The sequence below is a fragment of the Lycium ferocissimum genome, unplaced genomic scaffold, assembly GCF_029784015.1.
Source record: "Lycium ferocissimum isolate CSIRO_LF1 unplaced genomic scaffold, AGI_CSIRO_Lferr_CH_V1 ctg4779, whole genome shotgun sequence".
Classification (NCBI taxonomy): Eukaryota; Viridiplantae; Streptophyta; class Magnoliopsida; order Solanales; family Solanaceae; genus Lycium; species Lycium ferocissimum.
The window spans coordinates 1-9,073 of NW_026725769.1; positions in this window are offsets into that span (position 1 = coordinate 1).

Genomic DNA, 9,073 nt, shown 5'->3' on the forward strand with positions numbered 1-9,073 from the left:
TTTCCGACAACACCATACCAATATCATTGTCTACCATACATGTAAGAGCATAATATTTAATTTACATAACTTCAACCACAAGTCTCCAACTTCTACCATTTCACAAAAATTACTAAGCCCTTAGTAGCAACATGGAATCTACACAACAACAACCAATATACTAAATAAAATTAACTCATTTTCCTCCACACTTCAACAATTGTACACGGCCATGCATATACTATGCAACTCACGGCCACCTTCTTACACACACACAACTACAACCTTTCCAAAATCATTCAACTTCCATTCTCCACATAATATTCACAACAACCAACACACAACATAAAGCTAACTCAATCTTCCATGCAACACACAACACACAACACACACACACACACTCACGGCCCAACCACAAAAGTCACGGCACCACACACCTATTTCCACAACACATGAATTTCATTCATTTCATACCCTACAACAAGCACAACATCCAATATACATAAAAAGGAAATGAATTCTTACCTTCTCTTCAATTCTTCACTTGGCTAGAAACTACAACTTGTATGAATATGTTCTCTTCTTCTCCAAAAACCACCCCACCTTGTTAGGGACCCTTTAGTTGATAGAAAATAATTTTGAAGAAATTTTTGCCAAGGTTCTTGTTGGTGTTGCTATGGCCGAATGGCCTATAAGTTTTCTCCTTCTTTTTCTCTCTTGTTCTTATTCGCTCATGAAATTTCTAGAGAATTGTAGGAAATAAGATGACCTAGTTATCTTATATTAATTCATCACATGAATTAATTAAGGCGGGTTCAGCTGTGGTGTGCATGGCCGGCCACCCCTAAGCTTTTGGGCCTCATTCTTTGATTTTTGTTTGAGCCCAATTAGCTACCGATCATGTTTTGTAATTTCCGAAACTAATTTTCAACATTCCAAATTTACCCTTCGTCTTCCTCCATAATTCCACGAGGCTTATTACGAATTTCCCTTTATGCCCTTGACCTTTCTCAATAATTTCGCTCTAAATACTTCATAAGTCATTCATAGGCTTAACAAGATAAAGATATGGCCTTGCTTGTCGTCCTCCCGCAATTGTCTTGAATTACCCGATTGCTCAAAAATGCGGGATATAACAATAATATAAGACATAACTCATCATTTTAAACCTTGGAAAATCAAGAAAGATGGAGAAAAGGAGAAGAGAGGGGGTTCGGCCATGGGCTGGCCAAACATGGTCCTTGGAAAAATCATGATCAAAAATTATTTTCTCCTAGTTTCTCTATCAATTGGAAGGCCCTCATCAACGTGGAGTAGTTGTTGAAACAAGAAAACCATCCGTTCTTGCAAGTGGAACCTTGGCCGAGAGAGAGAGTTGTGAAGTCAAGTGGAAGAAGGTAAGGTTCTATCCTCCTTTACATGTTTTATGGATGTTTTGGACGTGTTGTAGCGTATGGAAATGGATGAAAATCATGAAATGTTGTGTGTGGGTGTGTGGCCGTGAGTGGGCTGCTTTGGTGTAGGAAGAATGAATCAAATTTACCTAGTATTTTGGTTGTTGTTGTGATGGATTCTATGATGTAAAATGAAGGTTTAATGATTTAAATGGAGTTGTAAATTGTGTGGGCTGTTTTGGAAGCTAATGTGATTGTAATATGATTTCTTGTATTGATGAAAATGATAATGCTAACGTATGGAATTGTTGATATAGTTTATGAGTTTGGAAGAAGAAAATGTGTTGTTGATGCTCCTAATGTAGTTGAAGGATTTCGGGTGGAATGGCCTATTGTTTGGGTTGTTTTGAATATTGTATGGATTGCTTGGAACGTTCTTAAATCTTGTTTGAATGGTTGCGGATTAGTAATTGAATATGTGAGCATTGGTATTGAAATGATCGTATGTAGTTTATTTGAATATAAACGAAATGTTGTCGAATTGTGTAGAAAGGAATTATTGACGTTAGAATGCATTTTGAATCATGTATGGATGTTGTTAGTATGGTTGTTGGTATGGTTGTTGTATGATTTGGCCGAGTTGAATTCTCGGGGATGTTGGAAGTTATAGGGAAATCTTAAATTTTTGTAGACAAATTGTTAATTTGGAATTGGATTCTCAAGTGTTATGGCTAATGGTTGATACCTAATGATATTATTGTAGATCGGGAGAAGTCGAGACTTAAGTTTGGATTAGCTTAGGAAGCGGCTAAGGTATGTAAAGCTCAACCTTTCTTTCTTTGGCATGTCTTAGTTAAAAGTAAGTTATGACACGAGTCTCAAGTTAACTCTATCCTTGCAATCCGAGCATGTCTATGATTCTTATTTGTTTCTTGATATTCGTGTTCTTAATGTAGTCGAATTATGGATCTTATGTTTTGTATGACTAAGTCTCAAAGGTTGCATAAAAGTTTTTGTTTTCAAAAGAGTTTTGTTTTTAAATGATTCCGTAACTACGAACGATCGTAACTTTCACAGAAGGGCTCGGATTGCTTTGATATGATTGTAGAAAGTCCTTAAGTGAGTAATGTCCGTAACTTTCCGAGGCGGACTCGGATTGGTTTGACATACGACTATGATCCCTATGGTTCTTCTATATGTTTATGATGTTTGATATGTTTCCGAGTAGTGTCCGAAAGATATTTGATATAACTTTTGTCCCGATTTTCAAATGACGACTCGCTTTGATTACTTCATTGAGTCTTTGATAATGTTTTATGTGCATATGGTTTCTCACTACTCTGCTCGTGCCAAGCTCAATATGACTTTCACTGCGTCCCGGGCCAGGGCATGTATTCGTGCAATTCCATTGCATTATTCACCGCGTCCCTCACTAGAGGGCCGGATATATATATATATATATATATATATATATATATATATATATATATATATATGATGATCTCGGGGGAGGTGGCCAAGATGGCATATGATGATTCCTTTTTACCGCGTCCCTCACTGTAGGGCGGGGGCACGTTACATGTACACGCATATGATGATTTTAATTACCGCGTCCCTCCTTAAAGGGCGGGGCACGTTATATGTACATATGATGATTTTATAATATCGACATGCATGATTTATGTTTTAAAGGCAAGTTTTACGATTTTCTTTACTCTTTACTTCAGTATGATCCCGCTTACTATATTTCATGCTTTACATACTCAGTACATATTCCGTACTGACCCCCTTTCTTCGGGGGGCTGCGTTTCATGCCGCGTGGTACACCCTGATGAGCCGAGGATATTAGTAGAAGATGTTCCGGCGGGATTGGCGAGCTCCACTTTCTCCGGAGTCTTTGCCGCCGAGTCGAGTATTATGTTATGGTATCATGTTTCGTGTTAGAGACTTTCGTTATGCAGTCATGTATATAGCATGTCAGTTTGTAAGCGGCTCCATAGGTCTACGTATTGTTACGCATTATTTTACAGATTTTATACGATTACAAATTTTATTTGATTTGAAAAAGATGAAAAGCATGTTTGATTTCCGAAAAACTTTCATTATGTATTTATGTTATGATTTAAGGGCCCAAGATTATGAGTGTCACGAGAGTCGCCGGGTTCGCTCGGCCCTACGTAAGGGTCGGGTACCCATCACACCCTATCGGATTAAGGGTGTGACACTTTTACTGGATGCCAGGATCTTGAGTCTTCCCCTGATGTCGTCACAGGTATATTATCGGTATTTTCTCATGATGTATATGCTTTGGTAGATCTGGGCTCCACATTGTCATATGTTACTTCATATATTGTGGGTCAGTTTAAGGTCAAACCGGAGTCGATCAAACATTTTGAGGTATCTGCACCCGTTGTGAACAAGTAATAGCTAGCCGTGTATATAGGAATTGTATAGTTGTGATGTGTGATCATTGTACTATGGTTGATTTACATGAATTGAAAATGGTGGACTTTGATGTTATCATGGGCATGGATTGGTTGGCTTCTTGCTATGCCAATGTTGATTGTAGAATGAAAATGGTTCGCTTCCAGTTTTCGGGAGAACCAGTTTTAGAATGGAATAGAAATACTGCATCCCCAAAAGGTAGGTTTATTTCTTATCTCAAGGCAAGGAAAATGATCGCAAAAGGTTGTCTTTACCATCTAGTTCGGGTTCAAGATGTAGAAGTTGAATCGCCAGCTCTTCAGTCTATCCCCGTGGTGAATGAGTTTCCGGATGTATTCCCGGAAGAGCTTCCAGGCCTCCCTCCAGAGCGGGAGATTGATTTCGCTATTGATGTGCTACCGGATACCAAGCCCATATCTATTCCTCCCTATAGGATGGCTCCCGCAGAGTTGAAAGAGTTGAAGGAGCAATTAAAGGACTTGCTTGAAAAAGGTTTTATTAGGCCAAGTTCTTCCCCGTGGCGAGCACCCGTGTTGTTTGTGCAAAAGAAAGATGGCTCCTTACGAAAGTGCATTGACTATCGGCAACTGAATAAAGTGACGATCAAGAACAAATATCCGCTCCCAAGGATTGACAACTTATTTGATCAATTACAAGGGGCCAAATGGTTTTCAAAGATAGATTTGAGATTCGGGTATCATCAGGTGAGAGTTAAGGAGAAAGATATTCCTAAGACGGCCTTCAGAATCAGATATGGCCATTTCGAGTTCCAGGTAATGTCATTTGGGCTGACTAACACGCCGAAAGTATTTATGGATTTGATGAACAATGTGTTCAGGCCTTTCCTATATTTTTTTGTGATCGTGTTCATTGACGATATCCTGGTATATTCTCGATTCGAAGCAGAACACGCGGATCATTTGTGTACCATTTTTAGAGTTCTTCAAACTTGACGGTTATTTGCCAAACTTTCTAAGTGTGAATTTTGGTTAAATTCAATGACCTTTTTGGAGCATATTATTTCAGTCGATGGCATTCGGGTAGATACCCAAAAGATTGAGGCCGTGAGGACTTGGCCAAGGCCCACAACCCCTACAGAAGTTCGCAGTTTTCTGGGCTTAGCGGGTTATTGAGGAGATTTGTAGAAGGATTTTCCTCTATTTCTGCACCACTCACGAAGTTGACCGTAAATCAGCTAAATTTCAATGGACAGATGCTTGTGAACATGGTTTCCAAGAGCTAAAGGATAGATTAATTTCTGCCCCAGTCCTGACACTTCCAGAGGGATCGAAAGGTTATGTTGTCTATTGTGATTCTTCAGGCGTTGGGCTAGGCTGTGTGTTAATGCAACATGGTAAGGTGATTGCGTGTGCTTCAAGACAGTTACGAAAACATGAGAAAAATTATCCGACCCATGATCTTGAATTGGCTGCAGTGATTCATGCATTGAAGATGTGGAGATATTATTTGTATGGCGTCCATGTTGATATTTATACAGATCATAAGAGCCTCCAGTACATTTTCAAGCAGAAGGAATTGAATTTATGGCAACGGCGATGGTTGGAATTGTTGAAAGACTATGATGTTAACATCCTATATCATCCCGAGAAAGCAAATGTTGTGGCTGATGCTCTTAGCCATAGATCCATGGGAAGTTTATGCGATGTTCAGCTAGAGAAAAGAGAGATAGCTCGTGAGCTCCAATAGTTAGCTAGCCTAGGAGTTCGAGTGGTGGACTCAGGCAGTATGGGAGCTATCATTCAAAATGCAGCGGTCTCGTCGCTAGTAGTTGAAGTGAAAGAGCGTCAATACGAAGATCCCATACTAGTTCATTACAGAAATACACTCCCTCGGAAGGAGAAGTCGTCATTTGAGATTTCTGGAGATGGAGTTCTCCGTTGCCAAGGCAGGTTATATGTTCCAGTAATTGCAGGATTACGCCACCAAATATTGAGAGAAGCCCATTGTTCCCGTTATTTCGTTCACCCCGGAGCAAAGAAAATGTATCATGATCTTAAATCTATATATTGGTGGAATGGAATGAAGAAGGACATAGCGGAATTCGAGGTCCAATGTCCTAACTGTCAGCAAGTGAAAATTGAGTACCAAAAGCCAGGTGGATTGTTGCAAGCTATGGAAATTCCGACTTGAAAATGGGAAGTAATTAACATGAATTTCATTACAGGCTTACCCCGTTCTTGACGTAAGTATGATTCTATATGGGTAATTGTGGATAGACTCGTAAAGAGAAAGTGACTCATTTCTTACCGGTCGAAATACATATGTAACGCGTAAGATTATGCAAAGCTTTATGTTAAAGAGATAGTGCGACTTCACGGTGTTCTAGTATCTATTATCTCTGATAGAGGGACTCAATTTACAGCCAATTTTTTGAAAACTTTCCAAGAAGGTTTGGGGACTCTGGTGAGTCTTAGCACAGCATTTCACCCACAGACGGATGGCAAGCTGAGCGTACTATCCAGACGCTTGAGGATATGCTAGGGGCATGTATATTGGATTTTGGAGGTAGATCGGATGATCACTTACCACTCGTTGAATTTGCTTATAACAACAGTTATCATTCTAGCATCCAAATGGCCCGTATGAGGCTTTATATGGGGCGCAAGTGTAGATCTCCAATTAGGTGGTTCGAAGTAGGAGAGGCTAAATTGATAGGGCCAGAATTGGTCCAGCAAGCTATAGAGAAAGTCAACCTTATACAGGATCGATTATTAATAGCTCAGAGTCATCAGAAATCCTATGCAGATAATCATCGAAGGGACTTAGAGTTCTAAGTGAAAGATTGGGTATTCTTGAAGATGTCACCAATGAAGGTCGTCATGAGATTTGACAAGAAGGGCAAGCTTAGTCCCCGGTACATTAGACCATATGAGATTATACGCAAGGTAGGCCAAGTGGCTTACGAATTAGATCTACCTCCTGACTTGGAGTCAGCTCACCCAGTTTTCCATGTATCGATGCTTCGTAAGTGCATTGGAGATCCTTCCAGAATTGTACCAATAGATGATGTCCAGGTTACCAAAATTGTCTTATGAAGAAGTCTCTATTGCCATTCTAGATAGGCAAGTACGGAAGCTGAGAACCAAAGATGTAGCGTCATTTAAAGTCTTATGGAGAAATACTAATAGAGAGGAAATGACTTGGGAAGTAGAAGACGACATGAAGTTCAGGTACGCGCATTTATTTTCACCCTCAAAAGAGACTCAAGCAGAGATGCCATTATCCTCAGGTATGTAGTGCTTTCCCTAATGCTTTCCTATTCGTGTGTGGCCATGGTTATTAATGTTATTGTTGTAACCCTATGAGGCAATGTATTTTGGGTTGCTGTTGTAGGATGGTAGTGCCATATTATAGGGAAAACTCTGGCGAAATTTTTATAGAATCCCCAAGGACCTAACATTCGAGGACGAATGTTCCTAAGGGGAGGAGAATGTTACACCTCCGAAATTCTGAATTTGTTACCTTGTGAATAGGCTAATGTGAGATTAAGGTGATTATGAAATCCTTACAAGATTAAGGGAAGTATTAGATAGCTTAAAGTGCATACTATAAGATTTTGAAGTCATATGAATATGCGAGATTTAGTTTATTGAAGGAAGTGAAATGTAAGTCGGGTTCGGAAAGGTTTTCGCTATGATTGAGCTAATATTTATTTGATGATGTCTTGAGGGGCTGCTATAGGGCCTATTGTATGGTTGATGAAGTGTTATGTAAGTGCCAAGAAGGTTTCACGAGGATTAGAATTCAAACGAATTAGCGAGAGAAAGTTTTAGATAACTGGAGTTATACGACCACTTAAGCGGTCCATATAAGGAGGGTCCGTATAACATGACCTTTACAGAAAGGGATGTTTCCATGGTGGTGTTATATGGTCCACTTATACAGACCGTATAAGTGGTCCGTATAAGTCCATCGGGGTAGTTTTTTTTTTTTTTTTTTTTTTTTTTTGGTATAAATAAATGCCCTTGTTCTTTTATTTCATTTTTTTGTATTTCCACAAGTCTTGAGAGCTCCAAACCCTTCTCCAAGCATATTCCACTCCAACCTAAGAAAAAAACAAAGATCAAGAGGCAAGAATCAAGGTACCTATGTGTTAGAAGTCTTGCTAGGGTTAGTAGGCTATAAGAAGTTCTTGGGTATTGAAGGTAGGGTTTTCATATAAGTTGATAGATGCTCCAAAGCTCATTCCTATGAGATAAAAGGTTAGTTTTCATACTTATTTCATGTTATCAGGAATGCGTGGTTGTTGAACAACTTGGGTAGAAGAAGAAAGTAGAGAATGAAGCCTTAATGTAGCTTTTATGATGTTTTTGAGTAGTAACCTAACTTGAGTCATGATTCTTAGTATGATATGGGTATAATCATGTTATGGAAGGTAGTAATAGTGATAAGGAAGCATTGTATGAAAATGTGCTAAGGTTGGGTGTGAAGTTGTTAGTATAAGTTGAGCATAAGGATGAATTTTGAAGGCTTAATAGAATGTGATTACTTGATTATGATATTGTGGATGTTATTGTGGTTGTTAGGAGTTGTTTTGTAATATGGTGGAAGTTGAGGGAATAAGGGAAATGCTGCCCAATTTTCATTAGATCATGAATTATTCTAGTTTGAATTTAAAAGTATCATTAAGGCTTAACTATGGTATGAATCCTTCGAAATGTATATTGTTCGAGCTTTGACGGTGAATGTTAAGTAGTTAAGAAGACCAAGAGGCATGTAAGGCTAACCCTTCTTTCATTAAGGCATGATTCCTTTGCTATATACCCTCTCATGAGTTCTATAATGTCTTCCAAGTGACTCTATCTCTAAAATTACTAAAGCTCATGATCCTCGATACTTTGACGATGCTATTACCTCCCTTATATGATAGTTGATCATCTAAGGATAAATTTTACGAAAGCAACGATGGTAATGATGTTGATGATTCTTATGGACTCTTATGTATACGTGTATGTACGACTATTATGTAACACCGAGCTTATATGGCCGGATATGATACTTATTACGCGCGCACCTCTGCAGTTGGGTACGGATAACACTGGGCCTTGGTAGGGCCAGGTATGTATAACACCGAGCCTTGTCATGGCCGGCTATGTTAAACACCGAACCTTCATGGTCGGGTATAATACAAATATATATATATATATATATATATATATATAAATATATACACACATGAGTAAGCATTGGAAATGGAAGGTCCCTATGAGAGACGAGTAAGCCAATATGATGAT